At 41.2% G+C, this 17,959-nt stretch overlaps 1 long non-coding RNA gene across 4 annotated transcripts in view; it reads left to right on the forward strand.

Annotated features, from left to right (window-relative positions):
• LOC111269005 (uncharacterized) overlaps positions 1 to 12,814 on the forward strand; it is a 30,567-nt gene extending 17,753 nt beyond the window's left edge. For all 4 annotated transcript variants that reach the window (XR_015314424.1, XR_002685505.2, XR_002685506.2 and 1 more), the window contains 2 exons: positions 4,862 to 4,973; positions 12,696 to 12,814. This is a non-coding gene — a long non-coding RNA (uncharacterized LOC111269005). The remainder of the gene's footprint in view (positions 1 to 4,861; positions 4,974 to 12,695) is intronic.
• The last annotated feature ends 5,145 nt before the right edge of the window (positions 12,815 to 17,959 follow it).

Below are 17,959 nucleotides of genomic sequence, written 5' to 3' on the forward strand. Positions count from 1 at the left end.
GCTGTTAGCTGGCCGTAGTTCGTCGATTCGACGTACAAGAGCTTTCGATCCGCTATAATGTAGCGCTCCGTGCAGCGGTCGTGCAGACAGAGATCGTGTCAGCACAACAGATTTCCGATATTGCTCACACTGCCAGTCGTAGCAAATCCCCAATACGGACTCTTGAACCCTTTGGGAAACACCCTAGCATCGGAATCTCTTATGATGCGGCAACGCCCCCAGCAACGGAGTAGAAAAACACCATGGATGTGATATCGCACCCAACCTCGCGCGTCGTTAGGCTAGTCCTCGCGGTCGATAGGATGATTCCGGCAAAGTTCTCAATCTTGTTTACCGTGCGTTGTTGCTGTGTTGTTTTGGTGTCGTCAAGGCTTTCAACACCATCTGTGGCCGAACGATTCCTCCCATGAGGAATCATTTGTACAAAAAGGTGTAAATGTAGGGCCCTTCTAGCCATCTACATCGATTTAATTTTTTTCCTTTAAAGAGCAGTGGTCTGGGGCCGGTCGAATTGGTTTTAGACCAAACATCAGTTGCCCTCTCTTCTGATATCCGTGTCGCCTTTTTCAATGGTGATAGCTATCAATTAAGATAGTAATTGTAGATGGCAACGTGGAGGGATAGAAGGCCCGCGCTACATCAATACAACTATATAATATTGTTTTTGTCGCTACCACTGCTGCTCGTATCGTTGTCATAATAAAGTAACGAATAACGTTATAACATTGTAACGAGCTCAGTACACGCTAATTCCAGGCCACACAGGGGTTCGGGAGTATATGTTTTTGATATCTTCTCTGGGACACCTCCTGAAAACGAAATAACATTTCGTTCTTAGCACCGCTTCCCTCGAGATCTAGAAAAAATGAACCCTTCTAACTTCCCGCACCGTATTTCTTCTGTCTTGCGGCATTCCGCGATTTTAAAGGATGCGTTAAGTATACATTGAGAACGAATGGATCCACGCTTAAGCACGTTGCTCGGCTGGAGCAAAGTGCAGGGCGTTCCTCATTTGACAGCGTGAATTAATTAAGTTTAGAGCGACCCGCCGTTTATTCATGCATGTGTACGTACAGGCATCGGCAAAAGCATGGGGACGCCCGTTTCCGGTACCAAATCCCTATACGTTAGAGTGGCGGATTCGTACGAACGAAACTGCAATTAGTATATCTGAATATCTAAATGATGAAATAAAATGCCACAGCGTAACCCGGTGTTGGAAAAGGCATCTTGCTATGACCATAGAGTGTACGCAGTTGTCTAGTAGGCCGTATGTAAAATGCCATCATGTAACAAATTAGTTAGAACGATCCAATGCATAAGGACACCGACAGGACGGATAATGAAGTAGTAATTAAGCGATCTAGTTTTTTGAATGTCCTTTCAATAGTTGTACGCTCAGATCCGACGGAGGAAACTATGCGGTTAAATAGATACGCGTCGATCTGTGCAACGGTAAATGATACACAACGAAGACGCGGAGTTAATCGCAGATGCACTATAACTTTAAAAATTTATTTCGACGAAAAAATTATCGTCATTATCGATAAAATATTTTCTGCAACTTCATCATTTATATTTGCCTGTCACTTTTCGCTAAATTTTATAACATGCCTAACAGAAAAATCTAATCCCAACCGCAGAGCCTTTAAATAGAGCTTAATCACTGCTACCGTCGACGCAGCTGAAACCCGCGGCCGAACTCAAAACCAGACAATATTTGCCAACGAGGCTTTATAGCGGTTGCTTTTACGGTCGAACATTGTATCGCATTGTGTTACGTTAGTCAGGCGTAGTTTTTTGAGTCCCGAGATTCCGGTTCATCGACAATTTAACTGATTACTAAATTATTCAGGGCCCCAACTTGCCTGCAATATACGCAAGGATTACGCAAAAATAGGAACGCGGGAGAAAATATCGTGCAATTTCTTGTCGTATCGATCTGATATGCGTCTCTATATCTACACAAAAGGCACTCCGAACGCGACTTGCTGAGTTTTCCAAGAGCAAAATTTTTCCATAGCTGAACGGAGATAAAGCGAAGACAAAATCGGGTAAAGGGTGGTCATAAGCGATCGCGTCCGGTGGATATAGATTTAGTGATATAAAATAGGGTGTCTGTGTTCTCAGGATTAATCGGGCAATCGAGGAACTCGTGGGGAACAAAATCGGGGGTTCCATCTGTGCAGCTGTTGAGTCTACGTGAGTTAGAAGGGTGCAGATCTCTTTCACGTTCTCTAAAGCTGAGGCTCATAGGGTCTTGGCGAGAAACTTGACAAAGGAAAATAATCGTTCCTATGATCTTAGCATAGACCCTTTTGGCCTCGTCCTTCCTTTCACTTCGGGGGAGTCAGCGACAATCCGTCAACGGAAGAAGAAAATCATCTGGCTTGGGTAGCTTCCTGCCTGATGGCCGGCCGAGCAATGTCACTCCGGTTCGGTTTTACTCCTTTACACGCTCCTTACTTGTGAGGCTCGAGAAATCAGTTACCCACAGTCGAAATTCCTCTTGACTGGCGACGTCCATGAAACAATAGGAAAAGCAGTAGCAGCAGCAGGATGATTTTCAAGAAGGGAGCAGGGCAAATGCGATTGTAGCCGTTGGATCGGTTATCGTGATTGGACAAGGCTCAAATCCCCTCCTTAACTTCCAACCGAATTGCAACGCTTGTCTATGTTTTACGCCATACTCTTCGAGTTTCTTCCTTTTGCTTGGGGATTGGTATGTAGTTGGGGTCTCTCCATCTAAGTGGACCCCATCTGAAAGCGATTCGCTGCAACTGCAACCATTATACGGGCTACGTTTCCTATGACTGCCTCTGCACATCAAAGCCTCTGTCGGTCTCGCTTTTGCCACCAACTTTCGGTCATCGCTTGCGTTCGCACTTATGGGCGTCGACTATAGAAGCTGCCGATTACAGCCTAGTACGCTGGGCCACTTCCGCTGCTGATGTCGATGTGGGCTGAGCCAACGATTGACTTTTTAACGTTGCAGGCCACGAATCAGGCCGATTTAGTAGTTGTAGGATACCAGTCTCACTCAAATCGGCAAGGACGGATGACATTTTCAAGTTATAACTGCGTTCATCCGTGAGTTGGGGATGGATATGAGTGTGCTTGTTGAGGGTCATCTATTATCAGGTTTTTCAGTCAATTTTTATTTGTTAGTTTTAAGAAGTTGTCATTTAATGGAGAATCAATCCAGCAGTATTTCAGTGTTTGCGGTACATGTAGCAAAAATACAGAAGTGCGCTCATGAAAAGCAGTAAATATACGTTCCTAAATCTATGTTTAATAACCTAAAAGTAAAACCTGAATTGGCTGGCTAACGCGAATCGCTTTGGGTACATTGGCATGCTAACCTCGACTAACAGATAGGTCGTCTTACTAGTTCAGTTCTTAGCCTTATTAAAAATTATAACCGTCAGGAAAATAAGGTATTAAAAAAATAAGGGATCCAGGAGAAAACTATGAGAGTTAATAGCTGCCTATATGGTTGCCATGCTATTTCATAGGTTAGGGAAGCCACAAATAAATTCTGCAAAACCCAGGTTAGGCACCTGGAAGGTGTAAGTTCCTGATACTGTACTTGGAAAGAGGTAGTTCCCAAGACAAGAGAAGAAAACTAATTTATATGTATATAAAAAGTATATATATGATAAAGTATATATAAATATTGATTACACAAAGGTTGAATAATAGCTAATTGATTACCGGTGCAGCATGCAATGTATGCAATGCCAGACAGCATTTCATGGGTGGTGCGCTTAGGTCTTCACCTTGAAATAGCCACTAAAGGACTTATGAACGAATCGTTTTTAAATGTAAACAGTTTAAAGTTGGTGAGTGGAACTTGTTTTTGTGTAGGTAGTTATGGAGTCTCTAGCGCGCGTATTTTTGTTATGTCTAAAGACCTGCCGACGGTATCGAGTGATCTAGCGTTATAAGTCTGTACATGTATATGAAATGGCAGTATTATACTGACTTGGATCGAATGCAACATACAATCAATAGAAATGGATGGAAACGTGTAGGTAGCAAATCGGATTAGACGAATCTTTTAGCTTTCCATGGAGAGTGTTAGTGTATCTTAACCATCCAAATTGTTTATCCTTTTGAAGAAGTTTGTCAAGGGCGTTTCCAGTTTCATCCTGTTAACCTAGAAATTCATAGATATTGTTGAACCTTTTGTTGAATCTGGCGTTCCATTTTTCAGAGTAAACGCCTGGTTAATGAGTCTAGATGTGAAAAGTTTTGCCTCTCATGACATCACTTTAAATCCCTTTGTTCCAATAAGATAAGATCATTCCAATGCTTAAGCCGCTTGCAATGATCTTATCTAAACAAGCAGATACTTTAATAGAATCATTGACGAATCTACACGTTACGTTTCTGTATTAAAATAAAATTAAAACTATTAAATAAATTGCTGGAGCCGAAACAGACGATAGTCTGACAATGCAAGGCTTGGGCTATACGATGAACGCATTCCTCATCGAAGCTCGCTCAGTATTTTCCCGGTAGCTCAAAATGTATACGCTATAACATTGTCATGGTGGAAGGTGGCGTTTTTTCTGTTCACGGTCGATTTTCTTTCAATAGCTTGTCGTAATATTGTTAGTTGTTGACAGTAGAGATCAGAATCAGTCGTTTTTGCTAAGGGGCAGCAGCTCATAACGCATGATTACTTTCCAGTTTCATCAAACACACAGCGCAACGATCTTGTTTGGCGTCAGTCTGAGCTTTGCTGCAGACTGTAGAACACATTGTTTTTGTGTGCATATTATTATTCTACACGATCCACTTGTTATTACCCGTAATCAACTACTTTAGTTCTATCTGTTTTGTTACGTTTTTGTAGGACTTCACGGATGGAACTACGATCGAACAAAATCCTTGACTCGTCGTCGAAACTTCGACTCTTCTTGTAGCCAACTTTCTTCATGTTGTTTAGAACTGTTCAGTTGTCGATGGTAAGTTTTTTGACGATGCGATGGTTATTTACGTGTCGTTTGTGCTTAAATTTCACGATAGATTCAACAGTTTTTTTTGTGATCGATTGACCACTACCACGAGCACGTTTCAGACCGAGATTCTCAGAGCAAAAGCGATGAACTTATCTCCGGGCTATTTTTTTTCAATACCATATCCTGATCGTGATCAACATAATTTTTGTATGGGCCCGAGTAGCATTTGTATTTTTTATTGTAATTAAATTGTAAAATAAAGCGATTTTTGATAGGAATTTTGCGGGCGCTTTATTATAAGTTTGAAAAAAAACATTCTAACAATATTAGCACGTCTATTATAGCCAAATTTCAGCTCTGAAAGGACACCATTGCCGATTCGACGCGACACATATTATCTGAGATATGTGATGTTAGAGCCTTCCAGGTAGAAAAACGGTCAATACTTTTTCGTCAACCCACTAACTTAATGATATAATTAGAGCATATTTTAAGCTCCAATATTATATATCGGTTTACTTTAGCTTACTACTATATTATATCAGAGGATCGAATTAGATAGGCTGCATAAGAAGGAAGGTCATACTAATATATGGACATGCATGCAGTGGAATCTGGAGTAACCTGCTTCAATAGTTTTGTTTACCTCGCTCCGACTGGCATCTTTGGATATCCTCCGTTGACACTATAGGGGAATGTATTGGACATATCTTAAGCAATGTTCCATGGTTCCCTCTTTCGTCATCAAACCTTACCTGCATCTTACCTGCATCAGAGAAGCTCGGCCAAATATAATAAGCACCTGTTTGTGCCTAAAGGTAGACAGCGTTCTCTGTGCCGTTATTAATCAAAAACTACTCTACAACGCCTACTATAGTAGCTAATGTGCGTTTAAAAAGGAATTTCACATTTTCAAGGATATATGAAGGAAGAGGTGTTTCTAGGAAATTTGCCACCGCTGGACTGGGGGGGGGGGGGGGGGAGAACACGAGTCTGGTAAATACGTTTGCGTTATTACGCAAAGCTTCGAATATGGGGAGAAGGTATAACGCTAAAGGCAGGATGTTTCCAAATAATCGATTTATAGACATAACTTATCCATAGCCAGTGTCAATGCTTCATCATGCCCCGTAAGTCTAGCACGTGACACTGCAAAATGTATCTCATACTAAAAGGCTGGTCGAACAAGCAGTGGGTCAACAGTGGGTGTTATGTTTATGTCAAACATTTGGAGATTTCTTTCGACATCAGAAGTTTCGTTATGCTAGCGCATTTGCTCGTCGTCAGTTTGCGAATAAAAGCTGCTCAGGAAACCATTATTAGACAAAATGTGGTGCAAGCAGTAATAATAATAAGCATGGCGTTTTAGCCAGTTTTCCACAATTTTTTGATAGACCGGTTGGGCAGATTGGCCCTCTGTGCACAAGCTGGAGTCGTTTTTTGGTGTCGATATGCTGAGCAGGGTGGCCGTTTGTATTAGTGGCATGGAAAAAATGGGTAAAAACCTTTACTATCTATAGAGTATTGTTTATACCTTTCTATCTGCGCACCGGTCAATACCTAATTGTATACTTTATCTCTCATAACCACGGTCATTCGCTGTGGCAGGCCAAAAAAAGTAGTTTTACAGTTGAATAGGACACAAGTATTTACTCGGGAAAAATGGATTGATGGACCCATGCTTCGAAGAGCATCTGTATCAACGAAAAACCTATTTGTTTCCTAACTGTTAATTTATGTCTTTTAACGCTAGCTGGCTTAGTGGAACCCCGACTAAATCATTCCTAGCTGTCATAAGCTCCTTAAGAGTCACCCATGTGTGAACTCTGTTTATTAATTCAATAAATGCGTCCCTGAAGCATGATTTTATTCAATATATATGCCTGCGACAGGCTTCCTAACTCTGAGTTAAATCGTCTAAATGTGCTTTCGGCAAAATCTCGTTTATCGTGCGCCTTGATTGCGAATGGAGGCACGGTATTGACAGGTACGTAATCTCTATGTGGCCAAGTGCCATTGCGTATAAGATGATCCAGTGAATATAAATAGAAGGCTAAGGTTGTAGGAACACAAAAGATTACAAAACAAAACAAGTTAGAAGTATTCCTTTCTCCTTCAATACAAACTGAACTGATTAAAGGAATAAAGAAAAATGTAAGTGTTTATAACTAAGAAATCTTTAAGGTATCGCCCAAAACGTATCATATTGAGTATGCGCACAATTTCCTCATCGTACGCATATATTCCTGTTCGATGGGTCAGCTGCTAACCGTTGGTAACCGGTAGTTTACTTTCGTGAAGTAGTAACAGTGAAGATAAATTTCCAAGCCATAAGAAAGTAACCCGCGGAATCATTTCATGTTCGGTCTGTCGCTAAAAATAGCGCGCGAAACTATCTTGCGGTGAACTTAAGAAACGAAAAGATCTTGCAATTGTTTTCACTTGGATTATCTCAACCGTGCTTCGAAATAGAACAGAATTTTAAAGGGCACTATACACACATGTTTTTTTTATCATAAATTTCAATTGCAATGAGAAGTATGCTCAAAAATCGCGTTCTACCTAGGGACGCATTTCTGTTTATCGTCTGGCTATAGATGACGTTATTTGTAACAGGGCTGAAGCAGAAAAAGTTCTGCTTCGGCATGGCCTGGATTTTGAGCCAGAAACAGAAATATCCATAACAGAAAGCAGAGACTACAGCGGAAACAAAGAGGTCAGCCAAATCCATCTGCGGATAGCTGGTGCTTACTGCACTCCGTTTTCATCACATATGTTATTCCCGCAAGCCTTCGAATGTCGCTCAGCACTAACCCGAGCTATAATCAACAACCCAGAGCGTGTCGTTAAGTAAAATGTTTGAATATAGCGCCCTTGGCCTATTTGTGCATCAGCAAATCCAGCATGTGTACTACATTTCAGCCCCATTTCCTGCTAGAGAGACTGATACGAGCGACTTTACACTGCATTGATCGTATACGACAACACATAAAATCTGCATTGACATTACGCGAAGAAAGCATAGAGTGATATGCCAATTTAAACAACAAAACGGGGCGGTACCTGCAGTCGATGAAATCGGCTGACCACGCAATTTGGCTTGGAAAACGTGAAATCGTGTCATTATATTTAATTAATTCAATCTAGCTAGCGTCGCAACAAATGGTCAGAAGGGGTGTTGGAAAGAGAGCTTATCGGCTGAAAAACCACTGGTACCTGTGACAGTAATGCGTTTGTTTAAAGACACCTGTTTATCAAAGGGCATATTCGTGTAGAGATCTCCTCTTAACTAGAAGCACTATTTGCCATTGATAATCTGATGCCGTTTGTTTAGCACGTTATCCTGAAGAAGGGCCAGCGACTCTATAAAACGTTCTGGTTAACGCTTGGTCAAAACTGATCACGTGGGCGGATTGTATTAAATTAATCGACGAACGTTTGCTATTGTGCTATTATCACGAATGTTTTGTATGTTATAGATAAAGGCTTACAATAGCGCCACTAACATAGACTTCAGTCCAGCCTCGTGAGGTTTCAGTGTAGATTTACTTATGGAAAAGTGTTCTTTAGCTAATAGACTTTTTATATATTAATAACTTTTATGTACTAAGAATTTTTTGAAGATGAGTTTGATGGAAATGTTTGCTTAGTAACGAGGCCCCAGTAATACGGTCAGGCGAGGAGAGGTTAATATTTCGCATTATAGGCGTAGTGCAATTATTTTTTATATATTTAGTTCACGAAAGGGTACTGATTGGCTGTTTCAATATTAAGCCAAAATTTCTTATATTTCAAAATACCATGATTAAACTAAGTATACCTCGATGGCATTCCGACCTTTTGTGCAATACCATCATCTTATAACAATTTTTGTGGTTTCTGGACAAGAAATAGTGGCAAATGACTTTTGTGCCCATTTGCTGAGACTGTATTAACACCAATAAGGGGGTTCTATAGAAACCGAATAATTTGATCCGGTGCGTTAATGCAATATTCCATTGAGTTTTTTCCCTCTTTGGCGTGTAGTTAAAGGTGTATTCGGTCGGGCATTGTCATGGTAAAAGATGACGCTTTTTCTGTTCAGTAGTTTCGGTCGATTTCTTTCAATGGCCTATTGTAATCTTGTTAGTTGTTGACAAAAGAAGCCTGAATCAATCGTTGTACCAGGTGGCAGCAACTCACGATCCCATACCATAGCATTACTTTTTTTGGCGTCAATCGCCACAGACTGTGAAGGACAGGTTTGACCTTTATTTGTACATTATTATTATATACGATCCATTTTTTACCACCCGTGACCAATCACTTTAGGAACAGTTCAATTTCGTTGTATTTCTTTAGCGTTCCTCAGGTGGAATCGTGATCGAGTAAAATCTTTTGCGTCTATTCGCGTGTCCCCCCCTCAAATATCGATATTTTCTTCCACAAATAGTGTAAGACCGTTTGGTCTAGATCCTTGGCGTTGTGATGGCCTCTCACGTGTCGGTCGTGCCTAACCTACCTAATAATTTCATATAGTTGGTCGATTACTACGAAGAGCATTTCTATGCGGAGATTTTCAGAGTAAAGAGCGTCAGATCCATTTTCGGACCGTTTAGGACAATAACGCATCTTGACCATGCGGAACAGAATTTTTTTGTGGGCTTCGGTAGCACGCTGGCCTTTATCTTGAATCCGAATAATGAATCTCCAGCAATATAAGAAATGTGTGACCAATTTGTCACATTTATGCTGTTGGTTGATTTTGACGTACATTTATATCGTATGGGCTATTTATTATTCATCATTCCATTATATCAGAACACAGCGGACAAAGATTTTCATTCTATCAAGCTTTTGTCGGATATGTGCTACATTGGAGGCGAGTACCCTTTTTGGGTGACTACTGTAACTTTTTGAAAGCTATTTCTACTGTTCTAGCAATGGGGTAGGGCGGGCGGGGAATCTGTAAGAAGTTCCACTTGAACACGTTTTTTTTTTCTTTACGTGTTATTTTAGTGGTAATAATGATAACACAGAAGAATCTTATCTCAAGTACTCTATAGGGTGGTAGCAATCGGCCACATAATTGCAATATATGGATTTGATCACTTTCTACTTACGCCACCGGCCTTTTGATTGACCATGTCATATTTGAATTAGGTAAAAAATGGTCAGTTTCTAATAACGCATGTGAATTTAGATAAAATTTATTGTTGCCAAGAGTGCTCAAACGTAAGCGATCCTTTAATAAATGCCGAATGTACTCCGCCAAAACGTTAAACAAATAGAGGTTAGTGGACCTCGGAACGTGTTGCTTAGCCCGATTAAAAATTGGCCGACTACCCTTACGTAAATGGTCCAGCTGTTTCACCTTTTCATCTAACCAAATCTTTCTGCGCTTCGACATGCCTCTTCTTCTATATTCTGCCTAACGTATCTGTTCTGAATAATAGCTCTTATCTATCCTACCCATATTCATGCAGAGTATTCTAGACTATAGCTCAGACAAATTCCACTGACATACAGAAAGACAGCCACACTCTCTCTATTCTGCTTCGACTCTCTTAAATTCTACTTAGCCGAGTGCTATCTATAATATAGTTGTCACTCTTCTCACCAAAAAGCTCCATCAAAAGAAGCCATCCACTACGATGACGTTTAAATTTATCTAGCCTGACATTTTCGTCATTATAGTGTGCCTAAGGCGTGCCGGTTAGAAGTACGCTATACGTGGGGTTGAAAGCGTATTGTGAAACGTAGCCGCAAGAAATGAGGTCTACCTTAACACCGCTGGAGACCTCTGTGGGGGGCCGGAGACCTCTGTGGGGGACCGGAGCCTGCGTTACCTCGCAACCGGCTTACAGGAATAAAATAGAGAAAAAAAAGAAAGTAATCCGTTCCCAACGCCTCAGTCATTTACGCACGTTTAGGCCCCTGTCTCTCACACTCACCTTTGTAGCTTTTGCTTTCGCTGTGAACATCTTTAGGAGAAAAATTGTGCCTAGGCTAATTAGATTCGTAAACCCCTACGTAGGACAGCGTTCACTGCCTCTGCCGCTCCGCCACTACTATTGCTCTCTATAAGGTTACGATTGTCACTGAAACACTAGGTTACTAGAGACTCAGGCGTAACTAGCCGGACGGTTTGCCTCGACAAATAAACCCAACCTAATACAGTGAAAGCGATCAAATAGGAGAAACCGTTTTTGAGAAAAAAAAAATGCTTCGAGGGATTTCAGTGGACAGAAAAGCGGGGGACTTGAAAGGGGCAAGGCGGCCGAAATCGGGACGTTTAGAGACTGAGGACTGGCCTGAGTCGCAAAATAGATACTACAGGCCGCCCCCTACTGTCCAGTGCTCACGTAGTGGTCGCGGTACACATGACCTTGACAAACCAGTGTATAATAACCGGTCGAGATTCGGTTAGATTGCTACATGCCGCTAGATAATCGTAGGGCACAAATTTGTACACAAGGCGTACGATGACTGTGTATTCATGTATGTAGGCCAGCAACGTTTAAAAAAAATCACAGTTCATTTTATATAAATATGCTAGAAATATGCTGAGGTGACGGACGTACATTGAATTGGACAACTTTGGATCGTAATATACACGTTTACGACCTCACGCATTTTTCACGGTGCTGTTAATATAATAGTAATTATTTAGGCATCTTTGCTTCTCTTGTTGCTAAAATTCCTACGTACATCCATCCGTACGTGACGGCGTATCGAAACAACCTCGCCAAGATCAAAGTCGGGTTGGCGTTGATCCTGGCTAACCCCACATGGCACACAGCACAATCATTAACAAATTGTTCATTAAATAAATTTTTTAAAATATGACTTGTAAATAATTTTTGAATGTGAATTTCTGCAACTCCAATTGTCAGCGTCCAGTCGTATAACACGTAAAACGTAAATATCCGCAGAGTCGAAGTATCTAAACGTATTTCAACATTTCCTATGTAATATTGCATCTTCTACAAAGCACAACTGCATTCCTATATTTTCCCTTCGTTTCGCTTGGCAAATCCATATGCGCCACAAGGTTCAGGCGGATAAGGTTACAGTTTTTAAGAAACCAGGAATTATATACTCTTTTTGCGGATTTGGCAAAAAAAAAAATACGTAAGAATAGAGTAGCAGAACACGGTAGCCCGTACTATGTTTGTTTTTCATCTGGTTTTAGATAGAAGTATTTTGACAACGACACATTGGAAATTCTGCTATAATCTGTTTGGTGGCGTCACCTAACAATAACAAAGCTCGCCCATAATGGTTGGAGGCGACGCTCAGTCACCTTCACGAGCACCACGTATATTCTCGATCAACGACTCCAAAAGTGCAAAACAGAATTGTCTTATGCCATTGTGGATCAGTTGTGTTCCATTTTGATTAAGTTAACAAATCACTTACAAGGCAAACAGCTAATGGATACAAAACGGTCCTTTTGAAACTAATTAGTGTAGACAAGTTAAATGATTTTTACCTTTGCTCTATAGGCGAGCCCATGAATAACTAACTTACCCAATGTAATTAACAATGATAGAAAGGTCGTTTTCGAGCTGGCACCTATAAAGATTAAATTTACAAAATACTTCCGATAACGTGAATGTTCAAGTTGTACGTTGTTATGAAGCAAAAAAACAACAGATATTAAGGTGTCTTCAATAACTGCATATGTACGAAGGCATAGACTTCAATCCGAACGAAGTTATAAAAATATTTGTCAATTCTTTCTAGGTACCACGATTACGCGGATCTTCCTCGCATAGGAATAACAGTAAACTTTAAAAAGTTTTAAAGTGAAGGAGAGGCCAGATTTGTGACGTGCACATCAGAAAATAAAAATCTCTGTGAAATGGAAAAAGCTTCAAATTTTTGTTATACGTGCCTCTATATATATGTATGTATGTATGTATGTATTTTCGGTCCCCTACGTATTCCTTGCGAAATCGATTATGAACTCAAGCTTGAGGCATCAAGCAGTACTGACGCTGCGCACAAAAAGATGCAGACTCGACTCCGGGAGCTGTTCCCAATCTTATCGCTCTGACTATCAATTATTAGTCTTGTTGATGCTTTTCTTCTCACTCCAACTATAAACTACCTATAACATAGTCTTACAAAAATTATTTATAGTACTGCCTATACGCAAATTAACATAAGTGATCTTAATCAATATTAGCTTTCTTCAAAAATCTGTAGGAAACACTTAAACGGTAAGCATATTGATGAATTAAGCGGTTCATCACCAATAATACTTAACGCAAAAAGTGTTATCTATTAATTTTAACTAATCTATTAATTAACAATCTGTATTTAGACGTAGGAGCATCAATACTGCACACGTGGCAAGGTCGGTATGGGTGTATAGATTACCGTAATCGGTTCACCTCAGCAATCTACGTCGCCGTGACTGAATACCCTCTTATCAGTCACGCTAACAGAACTATCTTAACTGCTTACTACAATATTATAGGCATAAGTATTCGATTGATGTTCATTAACATACCAATCAGGGACCCTTACACATTCTAACCATCGGATGTATTTGGCTAAATTCAAGAGCTTACGCTCCGGTGTTGAGATCCTTCTCACATAATTCTGCACTCCACGAGCCAATCATACCCTCGATGTATATTACTATTAAAGGTACTGCAAGTATTCAGAAATAATGTTTTTTTTACGAAACTTAGCTAAATTACGCCTGCTGTGTTAAGAACCTAATATCCCTTTGTGCCCATTACTCTCTATTGTCGTATGCACGTTCGCTATTAACCCTCACCCTTCAGTGGTTTCAATTTAAGAACCTGAACAAGTAACTTTTTGGAACTCTTTATTCAAGTTCCCTTTAGTGTACTCTTTTCATTCATTGCTCTTGGATTTGTTTCCTTTTTAGGGGAAAGTCATGCGAAGGTTACAATCGTTCCTCCCATGATCCGACTGGTTCTGCAAGGGCTCAATACACTCTTTGTGGCGTTTTCTGAAGTTGCGTTCTTATTCTCGTTGTCTCTTTTTACCCTATCCGTTTCCCCTTGAAGAGCTAATTTCATTAGACAGCGCGCCCAGCTAGCCAGGGTGTTAAAGGGGAACCAGTTGATTGAACCGCCCATCTGCGAGATTCGGAGTTCGCCAGCATACCACCTCCCTAACCTTATTAAAGTCGTGATACTTTGTTTTCCTTTTTCTCATCCTGACTATCCCTATCGAATAACACTCCTGGCATTAGCCGCTTTTTCCATTCCCCCGTGTCACACCCACATAACGTACATTATCCGTACCGCCACTGCTCTTCCTCACAACAGCTTACAGCGCACTTACCAGCTTCAAAGGTCATCCTGTCATGCAAACACATTTTAAGCCCAGTTGGCGTCTAACTTTATACATAATTCACCCACTTTCAGCACCGTGCGTTAACCGTATGTGTATTCTGGCCTCTGCATTCTGCATTATAATTCGTGTTCTGTGCCTACTTGCCCTTTCGGCGACGTCTGGAGGCATATCTCCTCTTTACCCTTTTTTACGTTTGACGTACATCGTTCGTACATTCTATGTTACATTTATACATAAACACGGGTGTGAGTGTGGTTTTCTTCGCATCTCGGTGTTCCCATATAGATGCGTCCTGAGCACTACGATGGACCGCGCGAATTCTGATTCCGGAGCGTCCCGTCGTCTCCTTTACACACGGATACATGTACATATGCATTTGAGCAGGAAGACTGCGTCACTTAGCACGGCGTTGACGTTATCGTCATCGTTAGCGGCAGATAGCAGCGGCTGGATGCGTGTTTGAATTTACGTGCAAAAATGCTTGCTCCACTTGCTGTTCGTCTGTAAGCACGCGATCTTCTTTTTCGTTAAGGAGAGATCCATCGCCGTCGAAACAGGAAGACAGGCAAGCGGCAAATAGGGTATTTTCAGCCTTCTATCCTAAGATGGTTTTAACTCCTGTTCACTCCGCATTTCTTGTTTGCCTTTACCATGACAATGCACATCCGCGGAACGAGATAGGTTTCATACAAAAACTACTACCACAACTATAAGCCTCCCTCGTCGTTGTCAGGCTGCGTCGCGTCCGTGAGCGTGTTTCTCCGTTGTGTTTTTAGAGTAAACCTGCTGCTGCTGCTGGGGTGAAAAAAAGCAAGAGGAACAAGATAAAAAGACATACCCAGATACATGGATACACAGCCATGTACTGATGAACAGAAACGTGTCAGATGAGGTGTCAGGGTAACGTCTGAGCCCCATGACCGACGTACATAACCAGCAGCAGCAGCAACAACTGATCTGGTATTACCCTTTCGCCGCGTCTCAAAGCGGTGTTTGCACTTCTGACCAATTTTCGCACGACTGCGGTCTCGTCCTGAGAGCACACTAGGATATCTTCGAGGTTAGAAACGGCGAATCGAGAAGCACTCATATTCACGTAATTCAAGCTAAGCCACCAGAAAATTTCTATAAACAGTACCTTTTGATATTTCTGACTGATATATGTTTGTTTTATATCGATTGCTTAATCTACCTCTAAAGATGCAGTATCTAAGTTCTTGATAGTGGTATACTGAGAAGGGATGTTTGCTACTCTTCTTTATACCATAAACTAATTTGCTAAGATAAAATATCAATTGGTAATAGTTTCGCTAGAAGAAATGTATTGTTTACGTCAGTAATGCGTCAGGTTGTTCTCCTTAGTCATTTTCAATAGCCTTACGTAAGCACTAGAAACGAGTATATACTCGTCACAGTATATGCTATTGAATAGAGCTAAGAATTAAACATGAAACAAAAATCACTCCTATGAAGTATATGGCGGTATCACGTAGCCTTTAATAAATGGTCGTCGTGAGAAGATAGAGGCTCGACGGAAATAGTTTTCTATCGGAAAGCGAAACATTGATTTTTACATTAGATTCCTACATCGAAGAAAACAAAAGACGAAGAGTAGTTTCTCAGTGGGTAGCCACGACACGTCAGCGCAAACATTTCGCCCTAGTTTTCAGAGAAATATATCGATAAAAATATCAAAATTATGCGTATCCGCGATCGGCTTCCGTTCTGGAGAGTGCTAGTCAATACTGTGTTAGTTAATCATGCGTATCGCTAAAATGTAATACTAAATATTTCAATTTCAGCAGGCTGCTTTCCCAGACGTTTTTTCAGGCGTTTAAAGCACCGCCCTTGTTGCCTAATTCGTTTACGATGAGATGTGGTTCTTACGAATGTCTAACCTCTACCCTCAATTTCGCCCTTTGGCGGCAGCCGTTTCGTACAATAGAGCTGAAATAATTTGCCTGTTTGAAAGATGCTTGGATCACATGATTTCCTAATTTGCTTATTTTCTCTTAAAGTATTACTTTGCTATGAACAACATAGCTTAATTTTAAAGCCTCAGCTGGCCTTATTCCGGTTGGCTTCACACCCTTCAATCAGTTGTCGGATCGATTTCACAGGAAATGCTTAGAATTAAATCTGTGCTTCGATTTGGGGATTTCGCTGCGTTTCGCGCTGTCGAGAAACACAAGTTCCGCTGTATCCGATAACTTTTCTGAGCTGAGCTCTGTTAGCGGTGTACGATATGAAAGTCAAGCCCGGATGTGAAGCGATGCCATGAGGATCTAATGGCATGAACATTCGATAACCACACGTTTCTCAGCTCTGATGTTGTCATTGAGGACAGGCTTAGTATATCACCTTGTAACTTTGCTACAGGTTTCTTCAACGCGAACTTCCTTTTTTTGCCGTTTAAGTCAACCAGGTGACCCATCTATCTTTGGTATTACATACGAACGTGCAAAGCCGATTATGTCTGTAGAAATACCGTTATTCAGCAACACGATGCAAATCATTGGGCATCTTTGAAGGGTTGTTTATCACCGGGTTAGAACTGGTCAACAATACCCAATCCGTCCATATTCGATGTGCGATAGAGCGAAAAACAGAGGTAAATAATTAATATTGCGTCGATGTCCAGGCTGACTTAACCCGTCGCCACAACTAGCAATATAGAAACGAATAGGTCTAGGTAACAATATTTATGTGGTTCGCCGATGTAGTGTCCCTTGACATTTGCCCGAATAGGTTTTTGCTTACAGTCGGCCTGGAGACAGGTACGATGAAGCGACGGATAGTGCTTGAATGCATGAAATAAAAATCACTTACGTGTGTATGCATCACTGTTAGTATGTTAATATACGGTGAATATCATAATGGCAGTTTGTGTGTGCTGCCATGCCACTAACAGTGGATAGGGACGGGGTCGCACTGTGCGCTTTTGCTCAAACGGCCCATTCTCTATTTACTATTCATGGCGGGCTTCATCAGAGCTTCTTCTCGCATTGTCCTGCGTTCGTTGGCCTGCTGTATGTTATCTCGATCTAATACATGGCGTACGCTCCTCGCTACGATATAGCACCTAGCCGACATCCCGCCTAGTTGCGCGCTGTATTATCCGATATCCTGTCACATATACGAGTCGTTCTAATGTCGCGCAAAAATATTGCGATAACCGAATTAACAATACGAGAAAAAAACTTCGGTATTTGTGCGACCGGTGATGGTAGTCGCAGGGTACGAGACGTGGCGGCGTAGAAGCATCATAGCAGTATCGTTCAAGGTACGAGGGAATAAAACATTACACTGGTTCGAGGATTCTTTTTCTTCAGAGATCTTTGTTAAACCAGTGGAAAACGTGCCACGGATCTGACCTACGGTCGTTCGCGGTCCACAGAGTTGTAAACTGAAATACAACCTTTCACATTTAAACTATTCTATGGATCACAATAAAGATGGAACTTCACTGGCGTGAAACGTCACCGCCAGAGTTAGCCTTGATACGGCGCGACCGCTCGGTTAAACGTTCTTCTAAGATAACCGACATCAGGAACACCAAGGTCTCAAAAAGGAAAGTCTTCGCTTGTTCAGATGGAGCGGTTCCCATACGTCCGAGCAGAACATGTTCCCCTTCCTCCGCAGTACGTGTTACGCGCCGTTGAAAAACAACG

The sequence above is a fragment of the Varroa jacobsoni genome, unplaced genomic scaffold (genome assembly GCF_002532875.2).
Source record: "Varroa jacobsoni isolate VJ856 unplaced genomic scaffold, vjacob_1.0 scaffold_1341, whole genome shotgun sequence".
NCBI classification, from domain to species: domain Eukaryota; kingdom Metazoa; phylum Arthropoda; class Arachnida; order Mesostigmata; family Varroidae; genus Varroa; species Varroa jacobsoni.